A 23663-nucleotide genomic window follows, 5' to 3' on the forward strand; every position below is an offset into this window, starting at 1 on the left:
GTTTTTTCTTTTCTAATACATCCATTTTCTTTCTCTATTAGTAACAAGTTCTCACATATCACTTGCATATTGAATTGAGTTCAGATGGGTCCAAATGCTCTTTTGAATCATGTTGAATATTGTCTGGAAATCCCAGTGAAGATAAATTCTCATCTTTTTATTTTTTGACAAATTGCATGAGAAAGTTCTGAAGAACTCGCTAGAAATCAATAATTTCTGTAGACCTTTTTTTCTGAAAGGAGAAGAAGTTGCCTTTTTAGCTTTCTCACTCAATGTTCTTCTTAGCACTTTTGTCTAGCTATCACCTTGGCATAGGTGCAGGGCTAATATAATTTTTCCTTTACTGAATTCCTCAGCTAAGGATCACTGAATTTTAAGAGTCCTCCTTCAAATGATCTGTTTAGTGGCAACACCCCTACCATACTCCCTGTGCTGTCTGCTGCTGCGATGCTAGACTGCCTTGGTTTTAGCCCATTATGAGAGTCTTCTGGGCTGGTAGGAGTAGCTGTATGGCTGTATTAACCTGCATGTTAGATTCCCACTTTCTATGACACACACTGCAAATATTGCAAGAATATTCTTGCTTCTGCAACCCTTGCCCCTTGGGGAGCAGCTTGCTCGGAAACGAGACTCAAACTATTTTGAGCCTTAAACAAAGACTGACATTTTTAAAAAAATTACACAGACCAGTTACTAGCTTTTGGTTTATTATGCCTGTCATGATAAAGCTATTTGCAGTGTTTTCAGTTCCGTGGCAAATACCTTATCTCATTTGTTTCCTTCTTGCTCACTTTTTAAGGAATTGTGGTTACTGCATATGTAGATTGCATTTCTGGTAAGAACTCTGATACGTAACCGTACGTTGGATGAGGATGTTTGCCATTTGACTGCAGATACCACTAAGCCGTTAGTACGTAATTGGTGAAAAAGAGACCTCAAGAAAAAGCATTGCTCCTGTTTCTCTTGCTTGTAACCTGCTCTGTTCACTCCATTGAAGAACAACAAATTAATAAAGAGGAAAAGTCTCAATATTCTGAATAACTGTGCCTGTGCTAGCCTAATTTACTGGCTAATCCTTCTTTTCCTTTTTTTCTATAATGGATTTTTAAAGAAATATCTAGACAGTTCCCAAGCATGAGTTTGATGAAGGTAAGAACCTTTATTAACTTCGAAGCGTGAGCACAATTTTAAAAGACAGTTTCAGTCCAAACAGAGTAATTTTCAAGGTATGCTAGATAACTGCAGGAATGATGACTGTGTTAGTCATCCCCCTTTTACTCCTGGGATGAATTCCTGTTGTTCACATAATTAATGTGTTGAATTAAGTTTGCTTGTGGATCATAGCTGTAAGAACTGATTTTGAAAACAAAACTGAAGTCCTATTTATTCATCAGCAACTTTTGACTTTGCTCTGCTTTTCTCCATCCTTTCCTCCACCTCATTACCTTCCTTCCAGCTGTCCCAGCCCAGACATCTGGAAAAGCTGCCCCTGAGTGAAGTAGTGACCTAGTGCAGTGGCTTCCCCAGACCTGTAGTTCCAAAAAGGTGAAATGGGCTCTCAGAGATATCAGTTCCCAAATGAATTATATCACCCTCTTCAACACCATCAGCTGTGTTCTGTGTTCCTTGTATGAAGTCAAGGGGGATTTTGGTATATAGAATTTGAACCCTTAATAGAACAGTTTCCTTGTCGTCACATGGAAGAATGATTTGCTGTTTTAGAATAGGCTGGGGAGGAGGAGAATCAAAATGCTCAGCAATTAATTCATAAGGTCTTCAGAGGTTCGCCTGGCAATGAGTTTGAAGAAGAGTGATTTACAATGTAGGTAGCACTAGAAAGCTATGATTTTTTGCTGATGTGGTCTTGTAATGTGATCTTGTAAAAGAGCTCTCTTTCGTTCCTAAAGAGGTTATTTCAGAGCAACATTTACATTTATAGTATTGATTAAATAAATAGATAGTTGCTAAATACATCTGTGTAATAGTTTCATAAATAACGGCTGCCGCTCTATAATTCCCATATAATGCAAAGCGCATATTTGGTCTTTGAAAGAGGGAGAGATGGACTACAGGAACAAAGCTTCTAATCATTACAGTGGAAAAAAATATAACATAACACAGGCAGGTTTCTGCCCCTCTATTAATGCTTTGCAAAGCTGAGATTTTCCGAGCCTTCCATGGCCATTATTGCTTCAATCTTAACACGAAGGGTTCAATAAAATTTTACTCAAATCCTGCTTTTTGAATATTACAAGGTGACATAATAACTATGGAGACAGATTTCAAATTGTCATGTAAATTTCCCCAGCATTAGCTTTCAAAGTTTATTATTGCTTTATAATATTCATTGCTCTTAAGCTTCTTATTTATAGAGGCAGTGTATGTATTTGGAATAACTGTGGTAAACGGAGAGATTAAGGTAATATTTCTTCTACCAAATCTCTTTATTTGAGAGCCCATAAAAAGCTAGGGTTTGTAATTTATTTTGTTATTTATTTACTTGTGTTTGTGTATGTGTGCGTGTATTTTAATTTCAGTCAGTACAAGCACTTGCAAAGCAGAATTGTTACATTTGTCTCAGGCCATCAGGAATCCTTGGAAACTAATCCTGCAGATACATGTAAAATACTACAAAGGTTCATGTACATACCACAAAAAAATAGAATGTCATTGAGAGCTTTAAACAAATATCCCCTATCCTTCCTTGCAGTTTCACAACAGGATGAACACATTTTTTATGAAGAAACATATTACACACCCTCTCAAAAATACAATATTCACTATTTTATAGAGTACATTTCCATAACGTTAGTAGATAATATGGCAGTTCTGGACTGAACTTGCAAGACATATTTTAAAGTTGAACTTGCAATATTTGTGTCATGCTGTCAGTGCAAAACTTCTGTTCTTTCTCACAGTTATGAATGATTCTTATTTCATTGCATTTCATGCGTATTTATCTCTGTGATTTGCAAAGTATATTGTATCTGTATTTCCTCTTGACCAGCATAGTCTGTGCTCTCTAGGAAGTGTGATCAGAAAAGAGAGAGTCTTCTAAGCTATCAGTCATGTCAGAATGGGATGCAGCGAGGGCAGATGTGGAATTATTGTAATTATTTTCTAACTCTGTATATAAATCTTCTGCAAATCTAAAATACATTGTAAAGTTCTTTATAATTTTGAAGGTATTTTAGAAACATTAAATATCAATATTTGAATTAAAGATGCATTTTAGTGCTTACTCTTCTGTAAGTGACAGCTGGTCTCTTAGCTTTTTGATTTATCTAAGGATAAATCACTTACAGGTTATGTATTTTTGAAAAGTATAGTCAGTATGATGCAGGAGAGCATGGCTTTACTCCATTCAGACAGCAAGTACAATTATATCTACTTTCCCATTGGACAAATATATACATATTTATATAGGTATGTGTGTGTGCAGGTGTGTTTACGTGTGTAGCTGTGACAGAATGAAAGCAGGGCAGTGAAAGAAAGTAAAACTCAAAAGGGAATGCTAGCTTCCTGTTATTCTTACTTAATTGGTCATCAGAGAAGCCTAGTGATCTCAAGTAGTGATACTCAAGTTCGCTATGCAAGTTTGCCACATTCAGCAGACAAGGCAGGCACCCCATGCGTTCTTTCTGAAACGGTATAAAATTGTTCAGATGCGCCTCAGAAAAACTGCTGTCTTGAGCCTATAGAAGTGCACAGGATTAAGTCACCCTTGTAAGCCAAGTGTCTGATCTTGGGAGATCCTGGATCTGGAAGAGACAAACCCCAAATAGAGTCTTGCCTCATTGTTTTGCAATACTTCATCAAGAATCTTTCTAATATTGTCCTGGGGAGATTCCCATTCCAGTTTTCTACTTCTTCTTCCTATGCTTGCTTGCTTGCTTACTTGCTTCCTTCCTTCCTCTTTCCTCTTCCCTTTCCCTTTCTTTTTCTTTCCTTTCTCCTTCCCCCCTTTGGAAAATGTCAAACATCATCAAGGAGGTTTTCCTTTGAATGTGCGATCTTCCAAAAGCACACAGGATTCTGTCAGCTCTGTGCTTGAAAGTATTACTGCCTTAAACATATTGTGTCCTGACATTAAAACTGATTTTTTTTTTTTTTAAATCCACAGTCTGTAAATGATTCTGTGATGCTATCTTTTGAGTAATGCATGAGAGGGATGCTCTGATGTGCTATTCAAACATGAGTTCATTCTAAGTCAGAGGCACTAGTGCTCAGGTAATAGATATTTTTATATGGGACAAATGCTGTTACAATGGTTGTATAGATAAAAATGTTCATACTAGCTGACCAAGAAAGACAGGAATTCTATTATTTAATAACTATGACAAAGAATCATAAATACCACAAAGCATGCAGTGTGGTAAGGAAATTAAATAGAAAAGGAATGAGATAAGAAAAAGAACATATTTTCTGTCGGTTCATATTTACTTAAATTTTTATCTCTGACCTCTCTATAAAGCAAGATTTTCATTGTTCAGTCCCTGAAGAGATATGTTCTACTCTTTCAAATAAGAACAGAAGCAATGAAGCGAACATGAATGCAACCGCTACAAATGTAGTGACAGCCAGTTGGCCCAACCATGGAAAGACACTTTGTCTTGATCTGCAGCACCAGAATACCGGGCAGCTAAGAGGTGCGATAGGCTCTGGCTAACCCACATATGCAACACTCATCGTACCTTTTGCACCCTTTAAGAAAGCTGGAGTTGTCATTAATCAGTCTTCAGGAAGCCTGGCACAGTCACCCCCAAAAGCAGAATGAATTCTGTGATCTGGATATTAAAATCCCTGATTAAATTAGGTATTATCTTAACGGAGATCATTATGCAAGCTTGTTACTCTTTGAACTAGTTCATTTCCTGTATAATTTTAAAAATGAAAATGAGTTGGAGAATTCTCCCTCAGAAACCAAGAAAAAAAAGAATATCAATACAAAAAATAAAGATAATCTGTATTCTGTGGTCACTTTTAGACTTTGGGATTGACTTAGAATGACTAGTTTCCTCATGCTCCTGCTCTGCTGCCTCCTTTTTCCAACAATGCAGATGAATTTATAACTTCCTTTTTTGTCTAGAAAATCTCTTGGAAGTATTTTTCAATGTATGTTATGCAAACATTTTGCTGAATTTCCTGGATTTGCAGCTATTTCAATGTCTCAAAAATGGGCAATTTGTCAAAAAACTCCAGCAAACGATGCAAGGACTCTCAGAACTTTACGCTGATGTTAAATATTTTGGTCAGCTGTGTTCATAGTCTCTGGACATCATTAGAAAATTGGGAGCAATACAGCCTTGGAAGAATGCTGTCTGCAGGTCAGTTACAAACTCAGCTTTTTGCAGCATATTTTATTTTTTAAGATCCATTATGGAAGTATTTGCAATATCTTACACAGTCATAGAAGAAGGAGTTGCAGTTTCAAGACAGATTAAGGAAAACCGAAGCAAATGCTAGAAACATGAGCTTGAAGTTATGTTGCCTTATTTTTCACACAGTACTTGTAAAAAGGCCTTCTCAGGTTTGATGCTCTGTTGAAACTGTTGTTTCACAAAATCAGGAGAAAGGCCAGCCATGAGTTTTTCTTATTCTTGGTTACTTACAGAGATTTTGGTTAGTAAAACCAGACTAGGAGTCTTCCAGAAAATTCATAAAAATATGGTCTTTGTGATCAAGGTGGAAGTACTGTGCATGCTTCCAATATTACTGCAAAATGCAGTAATACGGGAAATCAGAGGAGCTCTAAAATCAAATAGATATTAGTTAAAACAATTTCATCTCTTACTAGGTTTCTTTTGCTTCTAAGGGAGTAGTTGGATGAATTCTTATTTTGTCTAGATGTGAATTCACCACACACTCTTCCTGAACACCTGCTTTCAGGCAGATGCTGCTAGCCTAGGCTGTGACATTGATACAGTACATGGCAGTGGGTGTGTAAGGTTCTGCCTCGGATACTATGGCTCTCGGGTTATTTCCAGCACCAGGAGGAATCCACTTGGATATCCCCTAATTTTAATAGTTGATCATGAGTTAGGAAGCCAAAATGAAGAATTCCATTTGCTTAACAGGAAGAAATAAAGAACTGGATTTGAGATGGACATTTTGAAGGGGGCCACGTATGTTCAGTTTCCATCTTCATATTTAATAATTCTGTACTTCCTCTAAAATGATTTAGCATAAGAATGTATTGCATTCCTTTCTTCCTTTCATTTTGGATTAACCTATGTCACCACATTTTAGTTAGCTGTAGTTTGTGGTTTTGCTGTAGAACTCCCTAATGATAATATGTCTGTGTGTGTATGTGTGTGCTTTAATGCCGTTTTCTTTTCTCATCAGCATAGCATAGTTTCATGCATTGTATCAACCTCAGTACGTGTGGTCTCTTTATGCTACAGATCAAAAGGAAGAGAAAAGAATGGAAAATTTATTTTCCAAAGTGTTAGTAAAAAGCTTATTTCCCCAGAATAATGGAGTCCAGGTAGCTGGCAGGTAGGCTTTCAAAACATCAGATCTCCTGAGCTGGTACACAGTTTCAATTCAATAATTATTCTCATTCTCACTATGCAGCTACTCAGCAGCAAGTGGTGCATCCAAACTGCACCCCATGATTAGAATGGCATTAAAAAAAGAGGGTGAGAGAGCTCTTCACCTACTCACCAATTTTCTTTCTTGCAGTAAAGACTCAAGTTCATGTTGCTGAAAATAAACAATTAGGAAATGAAATTGAAGACCCGTGTGGCCTTGTGATTCAATACCACTCTGAAATAAAAATTGTAACAATTCAGTGTAATAATCTGCGTGATGCAATGAGTGAGGTTTAAAGTCCTTAGTCCATGGCAATGCTCCAATAAAATTAAAAAACAATGTAAGGTTCCTTTGGGCATGCTTGGCTGTATTAGTATGCGGTGACATGTACCAACAAGGCATCTATAGCAAGTGCTGTTGGTTTCGTTTACAGGCCTGCCAATAGCGGCTAGTAATTGCCTATGAAAAGCCATTATACACTGGCCCAAAAAGCCACACAAAATTTTCATTATGTTTCACTTAAAAAGTGCTTGTTTTGCAGGATAGAGGCCATGTCAATAAAATGGATTGGGTGTCACTTAAACCAAGTGACGTGCTAATCTCCTGGAGGCCTTGTGTCCTTAATCTCTACAGGACACAAGTCAGTTTAGAAGCATGAGCTGTTCTCACAGGTAGCAACTATTGAGCTCTTTAATGTAAATTCAAAGGAAAGCTTATCAGTGTATTTCAGAAATTGCTTCAGTGTGGTTGCTGTCCACGGGAAAAAAATCCCCACACTTTCCCCCAAATCACTGGGTAACTTCCAAGCTTTCACTGTGCCCGCGAGCACCTTTTAATTATAAAGAAATTGTTTTTGGTGATATGTGCCCTGTGACCAATTGGATTAGAGGCATTTCTTCTGGCTATTATTAAGCTAACTTGACTCTTGCCCTTGTGTAGCTAAGCATGATCAAAATACAAAGTATGGGAGAGCATCTCAATTATGAACCATAGTACAGTGCTCCTGCAGTCTAAATTCTTCAGTTCATTAAAAAAAAACCTTCAATGACTAGTAATGCTGTAACAAAAGGGCAGAATAATAGGCGCAGGATCAAGGATACTGTAGCTTATCGGGATGAGTTACAAAGGGTATTGAAAGATTCAGTCTGGGGTTTTTAACATTTCAGTAGGCTGGTCATTATTAGACAATAGGTCAGGCCATTGGAAACCTGTAGATAATCTGCGATTCCTTAGAAGGATGTAAAGAAAAAGAACGAAGGTCTTCTTGGAATGACTGTAATAATCTGCTAAACATTATATGATACTAAAATACATTTTCTGATGTATATTCCTTCCCTATTTGTATTTTTCTGCTCCCTCTGCTAACTAACAATTACTAACACATTTCATACATGCTATAAATTAAAGCCAGTTACTTTTCGCTTCGTTTGAGCAATAGCGAGTTTTTCACTAGAGAACTGATCCATGAATCAAAACCAGTTCTTCAGAGCTTGTAAGTTAAAGTCAAAACCAAGGAGCAGAATGCTCATCTGTTTTTCTGACATTCTGATCTATCTCACTCTGAAATCATGAACTGAAACGAGTGTAAATGGATGGGCTCCATTTATTGTTCCATCGTCATTTACTGAGAGTGGTGCAAAATGCAGCCTTTCTGGCTGTGTGTGACTATATTTGGTGTGGATTAAATGATAACAGGGAGCCAACTCTTCGAAGTATTTTTACTGCTCATACATAGCATGAGGAGGGAAGAAATGGGAGTATGAAAAGAACTTTTGAGAGATCTGAAATTTGTTCATCACAAAAGGAGGGGTTTTGTTTTATAGAAGCAGGAGATAATCACAAACAGTAACATCAGAACATGCTTCAGCTAAAATAATTTATCATTAAAATAAAGTTTTTGAGGTGTTAGGAGAAAGTACCAGAGTTGATCCTCATTATTCTGTGCGATAGGTCACCACCACATGCTGATTGAGAAGATTTATTGATATTTAAACTGGACAGTGTCACTGCTAGTATTATCTCGTTACAGCATTTACACCACTGTGAACAATAGCCTTGGTGTGGAGATTTAATGTTGTGAATGTTTGCCACAATTCCTTTGTGGCATTGAAGTTTTTAGGATTTTTACCGCATCCTCTTATTTAAAAAAAAAAAAAAAAAAAGTCTGTCCAATTATTTCCAAATTTTTCCTTTCTATGGAAGGAGAAAAGATGTCAGTCAGAACACCCCACTCATCACACAGAACTGGGAGTTTGGGAGGTGCAGCCACCTAACCATCATTGCTCCCATTCCTAAAAACTGAAAACTGTCTTTTAATTTCCATATTAAAATTGATCACAGTCAATTTGTACTCATCTATTTAGCTCTTGTAATTTTCCTTTAGTACAAATAAATGCTCCTTCCTTCTAGTGTTTTTCTCTTGGGATATTTGTAGGTCAGCTTACCCCCCTCTTTGCCATTTTGCTAGATTAAAAAGCCAAGGCCAGAAAGATTCTTGTTTTAAGATGCACTGTATATTCCTTTCATCACTGCTGTAGTCCATCCCTTCATTATATCAAACATAATTTTTTCTTAATTTTAAAGATGGAGCAAAATTAAAAGTTGAGGTCTCATCAGTGACTTAAATAGCTGCACTGTATTTCCTAATTTCTGCTGGAAATACCTTGTGTGATAGATCCTCAGATTACGTTTGTCTTTTGCCTGACCACATTACACAGTATCTAAAAATCAGTGTTATACAAGGTAGCTGAATTTTTCCCTGTCTGTGATGCACTATTCCATTTGTATTTTTCCATGTCACTAGAAAAGAAAATGGAAAATAATTATTGTTAGTAGCCTGTAATATGTAATTTCATCTTATACCTGTGCCCCATCTCCAATGCCATCCCTTTTTCCCTCCATGATATATACATGTGTCTTGCTGTTATTGATTCAGTTCAACATTGCATTATGAAGAAATGCAATTAGCGTCCAACATTTTTGTGTGCCAAGGGTAGCTGTAAAATTATTAAATGAGATTGATCCTAAAAGAAAATTTGGAGAGCTCAGCTATTGATCTTGTTCCAGTACAGCTGTTGGTTCAGGATGACCTGTCATCATCTGTTCTCTGGTGAGGTCCTTTGGCGTTTGATATTTCCTGCACTAATCCCCATCTTTTCCAATTTATAGAACATGTTCTTGTTATATGAAACATTTTACTGAAATTAAAGAGTTTACCTCATGACATTCTGTTTGTTTAAAAAAGTTGCTGATCTTTCATACCAGACACTGTGTTATAAGCTATCCCAGGTAATTCCATATAGACTAATGAGGTTCTCCTTTGTCTCATTTTCTCTTATTTTCCATGGGTTTAGTTACTCTTGCCTTCAAAACAGAGATCCAAGATTTTCTACACTGTAAACAAAGGAAAAAAGAAATCTGACTTTGCCATGAATCCTCATTGAGAGGGTTTTTTTTCCCCATGTCATTTTTACATAAAATGAGTGAAATTCCACCCTCTGTTTTTCCCTTTATTGGACTGTAGAAGGAAGATAAGAGTGGAGGACATGGGGGTGGAGGATCGGGGGGGGTGGATCCCCTTTTCTTCTTGAGCAGTTCATCTCTTACAAAGGTTTTATCATGGGCAGAAGGGAGCAGGTCTCATAGTTGCAAATCCCATGTCTTGATCACAAGACCATCGCTGACAGAGGAATGGCTGTATTTTTTTGAGCAAGTTCATCCACTTAATCTCCAGCACCACACAGTAAAGTAATTGTACCATTAGCAACATCTTTTACTTAAGTAAAATGTGTATTCCTTCTCTTGCAGATGATACAGAAAGTGAATAATCCTTGCAGAGATACAAGTCACAGAGTTTCTTCTCCAATTCTATTAAGTAGGACTTAGAAAAAGTGTTCCCTTTGATGAGAACAAATAGAGCTCTGCACTTTTTTTAGCCACATCTCCTTTCTGAGGCTCGTTGATCCATATCACTTCTGGGTATATGACAAAGATAGCGAGGAGTTAATGGCTCTGTGTAACAAGGTGCTCTGTGCCAGAACTGTGCAGCTGTAATGAATTGGCTTAAACATTAGCAGTATAAAGTAATTTAAGATTAAATTTCATAGCTCATATTTTTACAGTGAGCATTACCCACTGTTACAAGATATCTCCATCTCGTATTTCACACCATTTAGGATGAACTCATTTTCACTGAAATCCCCTCTTCTTGGCCCAAAGAGATGTCATATGTGAGAAGCTAAAAGCAAGGATAAATACATTTAGAAACTTGAACTAGAACTGTCTTCAGCTGAATATATTTTTAATCATCTTATTTGGCAACTGTTAAATTATCCACATCATATCCTGTTTCTAACATTCTGCTATTGCAACATGAAACGGTTCTTTCACAAATATCTCAATGTTTCTTCATTCTTTTGGGATATGAGAAAAAAATGTATCTTAAAAATGTATCTTAATACCACAGTTTTACAGTCTTTGACTTTTACTTCCTTTTGAGGTAGTATGGTAGTAAATAGGAAACAATAAAGTTGATCAATATGAACTCAAAAAAAAGTATATACTGACCATAAATCGACTTGCGCTGAGATTATTTTACTGCTCTTCTGATTTGTAGTCTCTGAAGCACCCAAGCCAAAATGTTGTGTCAATCAAACATATAATTTATATAACACCAGGTTTTTTATATATTAGATTAGTTGAAAAAAATGGGGAATCTGTCTTTTAATGAGCATTTCTTTTAGTGGGAAGATGGGCACAGGAAAGAGTCTTTCTTCACCAGGCACGTTTTTCAAGTCCCACGTTTCCTTTTCAGTTCCTAATTTCTGTTTATGGATCTAACTAAACTAAAAGGAGTGAAGAACCGATCCAGGTTAAAATCAGGCTCAAAAAAGGGGCTTTCTTCACTGTTGCTAGGACCTAGAGATGGTTGTGTTAGCATGGCAGTGTGAGAGTTGGGAAGACCTCGGTACCGGGAAAGATTATGGAACGGTTTGTCTTGAGAGCACTCACACGGCAGCTCCAGGATAAGAGGGGGATCAGGCCCAGTCAGCATGGGTTTACGAAAGGCAGGTCCTGCTTGACCAACCTGATCTCCTTCTATGACCAGGTGACCCGCCTAGTGGATGAGGGAAAGGCTGTCGATGTTATTTTCCTAGACTTCAGCAAGGCCTTTGACACTGTCTCTCATGGCATACTCCTTGAGAAGCTGGCGTCTCGTGGCCTGGATAAGTGCACTATTCACTGGGTGAAAAACTGGCTGGATGGCCGAGCCCAGAGGGTCGTGGTGAATGGGGTGAAATCCAGTTGGCGGCGGGTCACGAGTGGTGTTCCCCAGGGCTCGGTGTTGGGCCCCGTTCTGTTTAATATCTTTATTGATGATTTGGATGAGGGGATTGAGTGCACCCTCAGCGAGTTTGCAGACGACACCAAGTTGGGAGGCAGGGTCGATCTGCTTGAGGGTAGGGAGGCTCTACAAAGAGATCTGGACAGGCTGGATCGATGGGCTGAGGCCAATTGTATGAAGTTTAACACGGCCAAGTGCCGGGTCCTGCACTTCGGTCACGGCAACCCCATGCAGCGCTACAGGCTTGGGGAAGAGTGGCTGGAAAGCTGCCCGGCAGAGAAAGACCTGGGGGTGCTGGTTGACAGCCGGCTGAATATGAGCCAGCAGTGTGCCCAGGTGGCCAAGAAGGCCAACGGCATCCTGGCCTGTATCAGCAATAGTGTGGCCAGCAGGAACAGGGAGGTGGTTGTTCCCCTGTACTGGGCACTGGTGAGGCCGCACCTCGAGTACTGTGTTCAGTTTTGGGCCCCTCACTACAGGAAAGACATTGAGGTGCTGGAACGTGTCCAGAGAAGGGCAACCAAGTTGGTGAGGGGCCTGGAGCACAAGTCTTATGAGGAGCGGCTGAGGGATCTGGGGTTGTTCAGTCTAGAAAAGAGGAGGCTGAGGGGAGACCTTATCGCTCTCTACAACTACCTGAAAGGGGGTTGTAGTGAGGTGGGTGCTGGTCTCTTCTGTCAGGTGTCTGGAGATAGGACAAGAGGAAATGGCCTCAAGTTGAGGCAAGGGAGATTTAGGTTAGATATTAGGAAAAATTTTTTTACTGAAAGAGGGTTGTCAAACATTGGAATGGGCTGCCCAGGGAAGTGGTTGAGTCACCATCCCTGGAGGTATTCAAAAAGCGAGTGGACAGGGTACTCCAGGGCATGGTTTAGCGGGCATGGTTAATGGTTGGACTCGATGATCTTGAAGGTCTTTTCCAACCGAAATGACTCTATGATTCTATGATTCTATGATTCTAAGACCAGTAAGGAGGTGAGGCACGAAGAAGGGCTGTTTAAGCCAGAACTAGTGCTGATTTATTCTTTTTCTTTCTTTTTTTTAAAATACTGAACTCTAAAAGAAATGCAAGATGTTGCCAGAACGGTAACAAAATAATGCATTTAATTCTGAAGGATCTTTTTTCCTGGAGAGGAAAAGCAGTGTGAGAAAATAAGAAAAAGTGAGAAGTCAAAACTTTGGAGAAGATTTTAAAAGTGCAGGTTTACTTTTGCTAAGGGGAGAAGTTCTGGCACTGACATTTGTCTCCAGAGTGTTCAGATTTTAACATACTTCTGCAGCCTTCAAACTGATGCTCAGCAATTGGAAAATACGTTCTGCTTTGAATGAAAATTGGTCATGAATGTTGCTGTTGGGTTGGATTTACTATCCTTCTAACACCTGTTTTTAGGCAGTAAAAACAAAAGCCAGCCTGACAGGCCCTTAGTATATTTGAACAGAGGGATGAATAGAGAGAAATACCTTGAGGGGCAAATATTGAAAAACAAAAGCCTGCTTGGAAGAGAAAAATCTAGCAGAAAACCAGTTTACAAAGTGGTGGCATAATCTGTTAATAGCTTTGCAAAGTTTAAAGTGATACAAGGTCAATATGCTATGAAGGTAAATTAGTACTAGGTACACGAAGCAATTATACAAATAATCATGCTGTGGAAACCGCCAACATTTCAAACAGTGAGAGGAAAGCATTTACACACTGAAACTTTTCAGTGTCACCTTTGTGAGGACTACTCTGAACCTTTTCTCTTAAATAATTACTATAGGTTGTGTTTTTGCATGTGGCAGGTTTTTAATTTACATTTTCCCTCCCGTTGGAATAGTATCCCAGACTGTCGCCCATCAAGACTGCTTTTATACTCTTACCGCTTGCTCACGTAAAATCTCACTGTCATTTTAGTGGTTTTATGGCCTCTCAGAAACTATTCTTTCCTTCTGATATTTGACAACAGTATTGCCTAACCATATGCTCCTAAACTTGTGCTTTCAGCCCCCTCCTTTTCCTTAACAAAAGTATAAAAGGAAATGGGCTCTTACAGGCTTCACTGTAAATAGGGGTCTTAAAATGCTCTAGAAGCAATAAAAAAGGCAACGGAATTTTTTGTGGGTTGAGACTAAGCTGAGTAAACTGTTCTTTTTTCAGATGCTACCAAAAGCTTTTCTTTTTGAAGTAGACTGCTGCAGGCTTTATTTTTTTACATGCTTTTACTAGATCATGGAGCCCTAGTAAAGTTGTTTCCTTTAAAGCATAAATGGAAAATATCTGCTATTTATTTATTTTGATGTATTTATTACAATTACATTTGCAAATCATTTTATCTCACAGATTTTTATTTGCTTCTGAAGGAAGCAAAAGACAAAATGAACAGCTTTTGAGACACTGAGGCATTTTCTCTGGAGAAATAGAAAACACTTCTTCCAGATTACTCAGAAAGTGGCTATGACAGAGAATATCAGCATTTGCTTTTGTTGAATCTTTATGGAACATGGAGCAATGGGGGGTTACAGTCCAAGCTTACAGTCCTTTCACAACAGTGATCTCGGAGGGGAAATTTGCAGCCATGCAAACTGTGCATGCCACTTCAGAGAATAATGTATCTTTTGCACTAACTGTAGATATGAAGCTTGCTATAATGTTTTTAAATTATCTGTCAAGTTAATGTTAATTGTTTTTTGCCATGGGGTTTAGAGGGAGTGAAACTGGGTCAAATTGGATCTTTAAGAACCTCTGGCCTGAGCCAGTTGAAGCTCCTGTGGTCTGCAAAGCTTGTGATTTGAAATAATGAAGCAGATTCCTGCCGGGCATTTTGGCTCTGAAAGGTCCCTAAACAATGCAGACACAGAGAAACACCATCAAGGTAAATTCCCTTTGAGGAAACATCAGTGCTTCATTCAAACATCAGTGAAGTCATTTGGAACTGACTAGTGGATTGGTTTGAGGGTGAATTTAGCTACTCTTCTTCATCCAGCATGTTTATGGTAGGTTATCAGTCTCCCTTAAGAAGCAAGGAATTTCAAATAACATTGTATGAAATCCAGGCTCAAGTCTTCTTCTAAGGTCCATGTATATTCCTGAGTTTTGCTTTATGATTGCTGTATGCTCGTGTGCGTAGAAAGAGTCTAGAGAAAGACTTCAGGAGGATTTTTCAAAGCAGCCAGAGGATTTCCTGTCCTCTGACTGCCTTTGCCAAAACGAAATGGTCCTCTCCCAGTCTGTGGCTGGTTCTTCTGGGAATTGCATCAGTTCCAATGCTGTGATAATGGGGGATCTGCATTTCTACAAATCCTAGGATGGATGATGATTTCTCACTCTATCCTCCAGGTTAAAAAAAACCACCAACAGATAGTAACTTTGAACAGATACACCCCCCCCCCACCACCACCTAACTGGTAGAAGAGCTCTTAGGAAGCTCACCACGCAAGAAGCAGCAGCGTTTGAGGAATATGGTCTCTCTTAACTTGCTATAGGTGGTGGACTGATCATTGTCTACGTTTATCTGTGTAGGTAGTGTGTGTCAGTAAAACATACATAAACAGTAATCATTGTTAACACTTATTTAAGCCCTAAACTAGGGCTTCAGGGATGGATGTGGCTTACTGGCTCTCAAAGCCACTCCTCAGGAGAAAGATCACTGAATTACCTAAAGAGCAGCCATACTCATAAAGATGACTTAAAATCTTCATCACAATTTTGTCTTCAGCTCACACAACAGACACATTACCTTCCTAGCTTGCTTTAGGTAATCATATGTTATAGCTCCTTTATGTTACTCTGTGTTTTCAATGAGTGAAACACATTGGTAATGCTGCTTATCCTCATTTCTTCCACCTCCTGCTTCTTACACCACAATTGCCTCATGCATTTAACCTAGTAATCAAACAACATAAACATGTATAAATCTGTATTTGTATCAATCACATCAATATAGATACATAACAGTGGATATGTTCACTGTGTGAAGAGTTTCATTCTACTTTTTCTCCTGTTATTTGACAGAACCAGAGGGCATGAAAGAGGTACAATATATTTCAAGGTAGGAAGGTTTACATACATCTTAAAATTTTAAATACAGTATTGAAATGAAATTATTTCCCTTAAAAGATGTTTTACTGTTACTAATACTAACAGCAGCTCATTCTCTTCATATCCACTCTCTAGCCTATGAAATCATAACATAGTAAAAAACCTGCTACCAAGGGTTTTTAAAAAACACAATCTTAATACCCATAAAAGGTTGTCCAGAGAATGATAGTCATGTTTGGATTTAAACACAGCAACTCCCAAGAGCTGAGAGTTGATAAAGCTTTTTGGAATCTCCATGATCAGAACGTCTAGAGTGATCCTTGAAATACAGCGGCCAATCGAGCTGTGGCTGTAGACCACTCAGCGTAGAAAAATGAAGCTATAAACAGAGCCATTTCTAATTTTTACAGTTTTCCTAATATGGATACTTGCACAGAGTATTACTTCAGCTGCCAAGATGATATAACCACACAGAGCTGCAATTTCAAAGAATACACTTTGAGGGCTCAGTGTGGTGCACATTCCTTCTTATGTTGTATCTGTTCTCTTTTTCACTATGCAGATAGCTTCTAACGGTTCTTCTTTCCTTCTGCCCTTCAAACGGTGGCCTTTGTAATATGACAGAAAGATAGTACTAAGCGCAAGCCTATTTGGCTGGAGCTAAAATAATCCACCTCAAACTAGAACATCTGCACACCTAACCCTGTGATTGAAATTCATCTCAGATATTCTATGTATTTGGATTCCTCATATTCTCAAAGGGTGCTTTCTTTTGTTTTGTTTTACTGCCGATAGCCCAGACACTCGAGCTTGTACATGCAAATGGTAGCTGAGATAGGGAGGAGAAGCAGCCTTTATTCTTCTTGCCTTCCCGGGACAGCGAACACTCACAGCTGCATTTGTTGCGCTTCCATCCCTGTACAGGCTACTTCATCCGGATAACGCCAGGAATGAGGTGCTTGGGAAGAAGAAATATGGAACAACATGAGCAGTTTTCTACAGAGCAGCCTCCCAGCTACATTGGCTGTAAGGTCTGTGATGCACAGTTTTCCAGTTCAACACCTGTAAACTGCTGCTGCCCTTAGTAAAGGCAGTGTTAATTTACACCACCTATAGTCATAGTGCATATAAAGTGCATTTAATCTGGTTTATTTGTTCTTAGTTGCTTATATATAAATGAGTCTTTGCAGATTAAAAGAGACTTCTTCAAGTCTGCTACTTTTAGGAAGTTACAAGGAATCAGGACGAGTTATGGTGCATTACTCAGTTGCATTCTGCTTTGTTCCAAATCTTTTCTTCCCTTCCTCAAGGATCTGCATTGCACTCAGTATGTAGTTTATACTGTCCTGTACCTCTTTTCTACCTCCTGATTGCCTGTCACCTGCATTCCAGAGATCTGCATCCATCACATCCCTCAAGGAGCCCTATCACGCTCCTTGTGAAAACATTTGAACTTTAGTTTTATTATCTGAAAGAGGTCATTCCACTGGTTCTATCAAATATAATCTTGGATGAAACCGACATAGCTACTATCACAGTAACTCTTAAAGGTTAAACCACAGGTTTAAAAGGTCCGATCTCGTGTATATGCCCATGCAATAATTTAGGCAGGCCTAGAGAAAACAGCATTTTTGGAACTCATGTAGATAGGGTAGCATTGTTAGGAGCTGACTATCCCCTCTCATACCTAAGGACAACAGAAGGTTTGTGCATGTTTATGGCATCAGACAGATAGTGCATCATATTAATGCAGGCCAATAAATCATATTTGTCTCCAGACACATTTCTGTGCATCAGCACCCGAACAGAATCGCTATATAATCTTTAACCCCTCCCCACACACCCTGCCTTGGCTGACGCCTGACTGGCAATTTTAACTGAAACAGGCAACCGCAGCATGGGGGAAGACCTTTGTCATCGCTGTTTTGCTGTGGAATTACTATTGGGAACAGGAAAGGACAAGCCACCACTCTCTGGCCCCGCTCTTGAACCTTGCCTTTTCTCAGGAGCTGCAGGATCCCTCCGGGGACGCGTCTGGGGGGGCCGAACGCTGCCGCCGACATGACTAATCGCTCCCTTCTAACGGGGAGGGACAGATCAGCATGGGCAGGGTTTGGTCTGGGCACGGCTCCAGCATCCGCAACCATGCACTTAGGCAAAGATCTTTTACTGGAGATCTTTACTCGGGTTTATTATTTCTGCTGAATTCCAGCCAGCGAGTGGAAATTCCCACTAGGAGGTGGGAGGAAAATAAATGGAAAGACATTGAAAACAGAAAGGCTAAAGGACAGAATAAATTGACCGACAACCAGCATATTTAGAACCAAAAATGAGAAAGTAATCATCTACTCCTGGAACTTAACAGGATTTATTTTAAACTCCAACTGCCTGTGCGTAGAAGGCAGGCAGAAAGCACAATAGCATTCTCCTAAGTACCAATTAGCGAGCATTGGAAAGTGCAGGCCCAGTGAGGTGAAAAATTGTGGATAATTTTTAGGTGTGTGACACAGATGTTTCTCTTTTGGAAGCAAATCCATTCTGCAGAGAACAAGGAAGAATATTCAGGACTTAACACGATAATGCTAGCAGTCTTGCTTGCATCAAGAGAGACTATTCCTCAATAATGTTTTATTCCAAATTTTCTGGTAGGAGGGAAAGCATGTATTAATCAGCTGATTTCAAGGTCTAATACTTTTTTCTGAGACACTTGCCTCAAAAAATGAAAATACCCCAACATTTAGAAAGGCTAGCTCTTCACACTGTGAAGAGTTCCCAAATGCTAGCATATCCTTCCTGGTGATCATTGATCAGGAGGGATGCACGCCGTGAGATCTGAGAAAGTTGTAGCCTGCTTCTCCACATTTATGCTTTGAAGTGGAGGGCTAGATATATTTTTACCTTGACGCTTCTAAAAATGCAGAAGGATGTTTTCACTCAAAAGTATACTGTCACGTACCAAGGGTCTTCCCTTTTTGTGTCCTTTCGTTTTTTATTCTTTTGGCTAAGAACTGCAGAGTCGCAAGTCTTGCTTGTGTGAAGTATATGGATAAACCCCGTCACACACTATACTTAAGAAGTTGAGCTTGCGTGGCAGAGATTAAAAATGTAAGGAAGAAAAAGCTGCTAGTTTATCAGTTGAACTCTTTCTCTCCGTGGGTATCTAATTGATTGTGTGGAAGCTGCCCATACGCAGCACTGTGCTCTGCTGGAAGCTGCTGTTCCTCCCTCCAAGTTGGCTGGGCTCAGCGGGTGCTCACACATCCTTCCAGTGTCCTGACAACTAGCTTAACGTTTACGGGATGAACTGTCTTTCCTATACACTTCCTCAATTCAAATAATAACATGTAGTAAATTAGGTGTCAACGTGTTTGTCGGGACATTTTTAAAGAGTGTTAAATGGTGATTTACTACAGGATGGGTAAAATGGTGATTAGGTCAACCAAAGAGTAGCACAAAGCTCAGCAGCTTAATTCCACAGCAAAGAGCAGCAGGAACTGCATCGCCGTCTGCAGTGTCTGCCCAGATTTAATAAACGCAGGTACAAACCCAGGTGCTTTAAAATGTACTGCCTTACACAGATATAATGCTGTTTCATCATACAGGTATATAGTATTTTCTTCCCGTTAAACTTTCTTAAAGGCAGCAAGAATTATTACAGGGCATAGATGAAACACATGCTCACATCTGAGTATCTTAAAATATATGCCTGTATGATTCTTATCTAGACTCGCCTGGGAACATTGAGTGAGGGTGTACCGGTGAAGACAAAGCTTTACCCTAAACTCCTGTTTGATGATTGACTAGCAAAAGAAATTCACAGAAATGTTATGGATAAATAGTGTGCTATATTTATGTAATTTAAAATGCTGCTCAAAGACAAGAACAATGATCAGACAATAAATGGTTTATAGAAAGGGAAATAGATTTAAACTGAGAAAAAGGTGAAGATTAGGAGATTAGTATTAGTGTTGCTAGGATGAAGTGCATTCAATTCTCTTTTTAATCTTTGTCATCCAGTGGAAACATCCTTTTTAATAAAATGAATAGTATTTTGAAGGAACTCCAACTGAGCATCTTCTGATTCTTCAGCGTTAAAACAGACAAGGGAGAAGGCTATCTGCGATTTAGTATTTCCATGGTAGTAGAGGGAGAGGCCCAGGTTCCTGGACTATTATTTTTTCAGGACTAGCTATATTAAATATATGAAATACTTCACAATTCTTGTTATGGAAATGAAAAATCAAAGTGAAATCACATTCCTTTTTTCAGAGAATAGGTTAGAAAAGCAAAAATTACAGCTACTGGTTGCCCTCATTTTAGGCTTGAAGCAGACTGTGATAGAAACTACATTGTGAAATAAATTATTCCTTTTTAATTACTTGCAATAGAAGTTATACCTTTATCTATAAAATCAAAGTAACTGATAGATAAGAGGAATCTTGACTTATTTAATGGCTAAACTGATTTACACCTTCAATTCATGAAACATGGAAGAGGATTTGATCATCTGTTACTACAGTGTAGGAGTCTGAGAAGCCCTGACGTGCTGACAGATTGCATTCAGCAACATGCTTCTTCTCCAGGGAAAACACTGGTTCTTATTTTGAAAGATGCAGGCACTGCACAAATATGAGTATCTATAAAATGCTCATTAGGGACAATAAAAATCATTCTCAATGACTGCAGTGTTATTAGGTGCCATCAGAGCTTTGATTAATTTTCATTCTTGTTTGGGAATTTGCCTCATGAAGAGATTCTGTAGTCAGGGCTCACTTGTCTTTTGGGTTTATGCTCTCATTTTGAGCAAAAGAGAGGATTTTTACACAGGGCTGTCTGCGACTTGCATTTGTTCAAGCTCCTATTCCGCACCAAAGCACTAAACCACGAAAAAAACCATACCATCCTGGGCGGACCCAGGGAGCCATCTAACCTCGTACCTGGGCTCTAACAGCATCCAGGGGCTGAATTGTAGAAGGGGGTGAAAACAGGATGAATACAGAGGAATAATTCTTTGGTATGGTTTTCAGCCCCCAGCAAGCCTCTTTATGAAACTGCCGAACAATTATAGAGATACCATTATCTGATGCAGAAAGAGGCCCGAAAGAAATGGCATCTGTCAGGGTATGCTTTTTCCCATCAGATGAGTGTTTCTCATTAGTGAGACACCTATGCATATTATTGTGGAAAAGCACGTAACGGTCTGTAGAAAGTGGGAGAGGAAGAATCCATAAAAGACTGTTGAAATATGGGGAACCTGTTAGCTTTTTGGATGATCTCCTAAAATAAAAGGGAATAAGAAGAAATATTCTCTTAATTCTTAATTATACATCGTCTTACAGGGCAGAATATCTGCAGAATCACTGTAACTCATACTTCGTTCATCTCTACTCACAGTCACATTCATTGCTAAATCATTTAAGGCCATATTATATGGCTTTTATTTGTATCAAGGATTCAACCTATACTTCCACTGAATGAAGTGAAAACACTTAACATTTTCATTGTAACAGTAAAAAAAATTCGCTTAAAGGTTTGGGGTTGTTATTTTTTTAAAATAACATTTTAAGAAAAAAAAAAAAGACTGCATAGAAAATTTTAAGAAAAGAGATACTATTTTGCCCACTCCCTCTCATTCCTCTTTCCCCCATTGCTATCTTACTGGGCTTATTTAGATCTACCGTTAATAAATAAATGCAGACATATAGAAATAATAATACGGCAACAAATTTAATGAATTATCTCTGCAAGGGATAGTTAAAATAAGACAACGCTAGTCAAACTTAGTATCAACTAATAAAATATAAACAGTGCTTATTTAATTAGATTAAAATATCGGTTAAAATCTTTATGAATTATTTAATTTATTGATTTATCTATAAGTAAAGAAGAATATTTATGTCTTGGCAGAATGTATATTTAATTTCAATCTCTTTGGCACGTAAAATAGTTACAATAGCCAGAGAAGAGACAATATGTTTTGAAATTGGTAAGGATTAAGGACCAGAGTTACTAAAGGCTTTGGCTACGTAATTAAATTTAGGTGGGAGTAGATGGAATTTAAGTACGTGCATCCAAAATTATGAGGAAGGGAGGGAAGAAGGGAGAAAGTGAGTCCATCAGAAAGGAAGATTTGTCGAGGACATAGCCAGAGAACTATGGTATATTTGATATACATCTCATCTGAACTTAGTGACACTGGTCCTCTAAGTATATGAGGGTTTCTTATTAAGTAAATGGACAAGTTAATAGTGGTCAGACTTGCAATTTGAGCTGCATCTTTAGGCAATTTTTACTGAAAGGTTAAAGTAACATTTTAACAGCCATTTCTAGACACATAGAGGTATCTTCTGGAAATTTTTCACAACTGAGAATCTGCGCATAATAAAATATATTATGAAATATGTGGTATTTTCTTTACTTGCTCGGTCAGCCTGAAAAGCAGAATCTGGCTATACGATGGTATTTTGATTACAGGAAATCAAGAGTGGCTACAGTGAAACAAGTTGGCCATAGTCTTTGTATTAGAACTCTCTCATATATTTTGCTTTATATATACATGCATGCAAATATACATGCAGATATAAAATGCATAACATACATTTATTTTGTATATTTAAGAAATTGTGATCTGAATCTTGAAAGCTTCTTTTGCAATAGGCTTGGATTTTATATCGGACAGTGTGCCCCAGGACATGAGATAGGGAAGACAAATGTCATCAAGACCCTTCTGAGAGTTTATATCTAGTATGACTTAGAGGGTGTGAGGCTTTAAGTTGTTTCATTTCCTTTCCTAAGGTTAAAAGTGGCATTGTTGGATTTAGCTTGTCTCGAGTGAACAAAATGTATAATAAGCCTTCTTGCCATTAGTAATGACTGACGGTTGCCTGAACAAGACCAGTTCAGTCAGCCCCTTTGTGAAGTTATAATCATGGCTTATAGAAGTTTGAAATTTCTTCACTAAAGGACCAATAAACAAACCTGCCTATTTCAGATGATCCTCTTTTGAGGCTGTAGTTTTCTCATATTTCCAGCTTGTTATTCTGAAAAGACTGTATTTGGCAAGTTCTTAGATATTTTTTCAGATTCAAATTAGTGAGTGCCAAAGATTTCTGCAGTTCTCTATCAGTTCCTGCTGCCTGTGGTATAATGACCTTTCTAATACCAGGGAACCAGTGGCAGATGTCTAATGTTTTTTGGAAAAAAAAAAAAAAAAATTTTCTTTCCAAATGTCAGATTCAGAGATCTCATTCAGACAAACTAGTTATTTCTAAATTTCATAAAAGTTGGGATCATAAGGAATCGTTAGTTCTTTTAAGCCATCCTTCTGCAAGGCTCATACCCTGTCAAGGTTTTTCTCAGGCTTTAATAAGAAGGATTTTATATCCTAAAGATCACGACAGAAAATAATGTTGGCCAAGAAGTTCATTCAGTAGTGTTGTCGCTAAAGATGACCTCAGATATTCATAGCTATGTTGGTAATGATATCAGTTGATCCTTTTAATCTATTCTATTAATTTCCAGTTAAATCCTTGATTATTATTAGTTACATATGGGGCTAACCTTTTCTGTAAACCACTTTGTAAACACTAAATCAAATGCCTTGGAAAAATCCCAGTATACTATACCAGTTTACTGCTCAGATCCACAATCCCATCAAAGACAAAAGAATGACACTACCTACCTTGTTTGAACCCAAGCTGATGGGCAGTATTTACACTTGTAATCTCTAATCCATAGAGATTTTTACCTATGAACAAAGGTTAGACT

The sequence above is a fragment of the Harpia harpyja genome, chromosome 2, assembly GCF_026419915.1.
Source record: "Harpia harpyja isolate bHarHar1 chromosome 2, bHarHar1 primary haplotype, whole genome shotgun sequence".
In the NCBI taxonomy this organism is placed as follows: Eukaryota; Metazoa; Chordata; class Aves; order Accipitriformes; family Accipitridae; genus Harpia; species Harpia harpyja.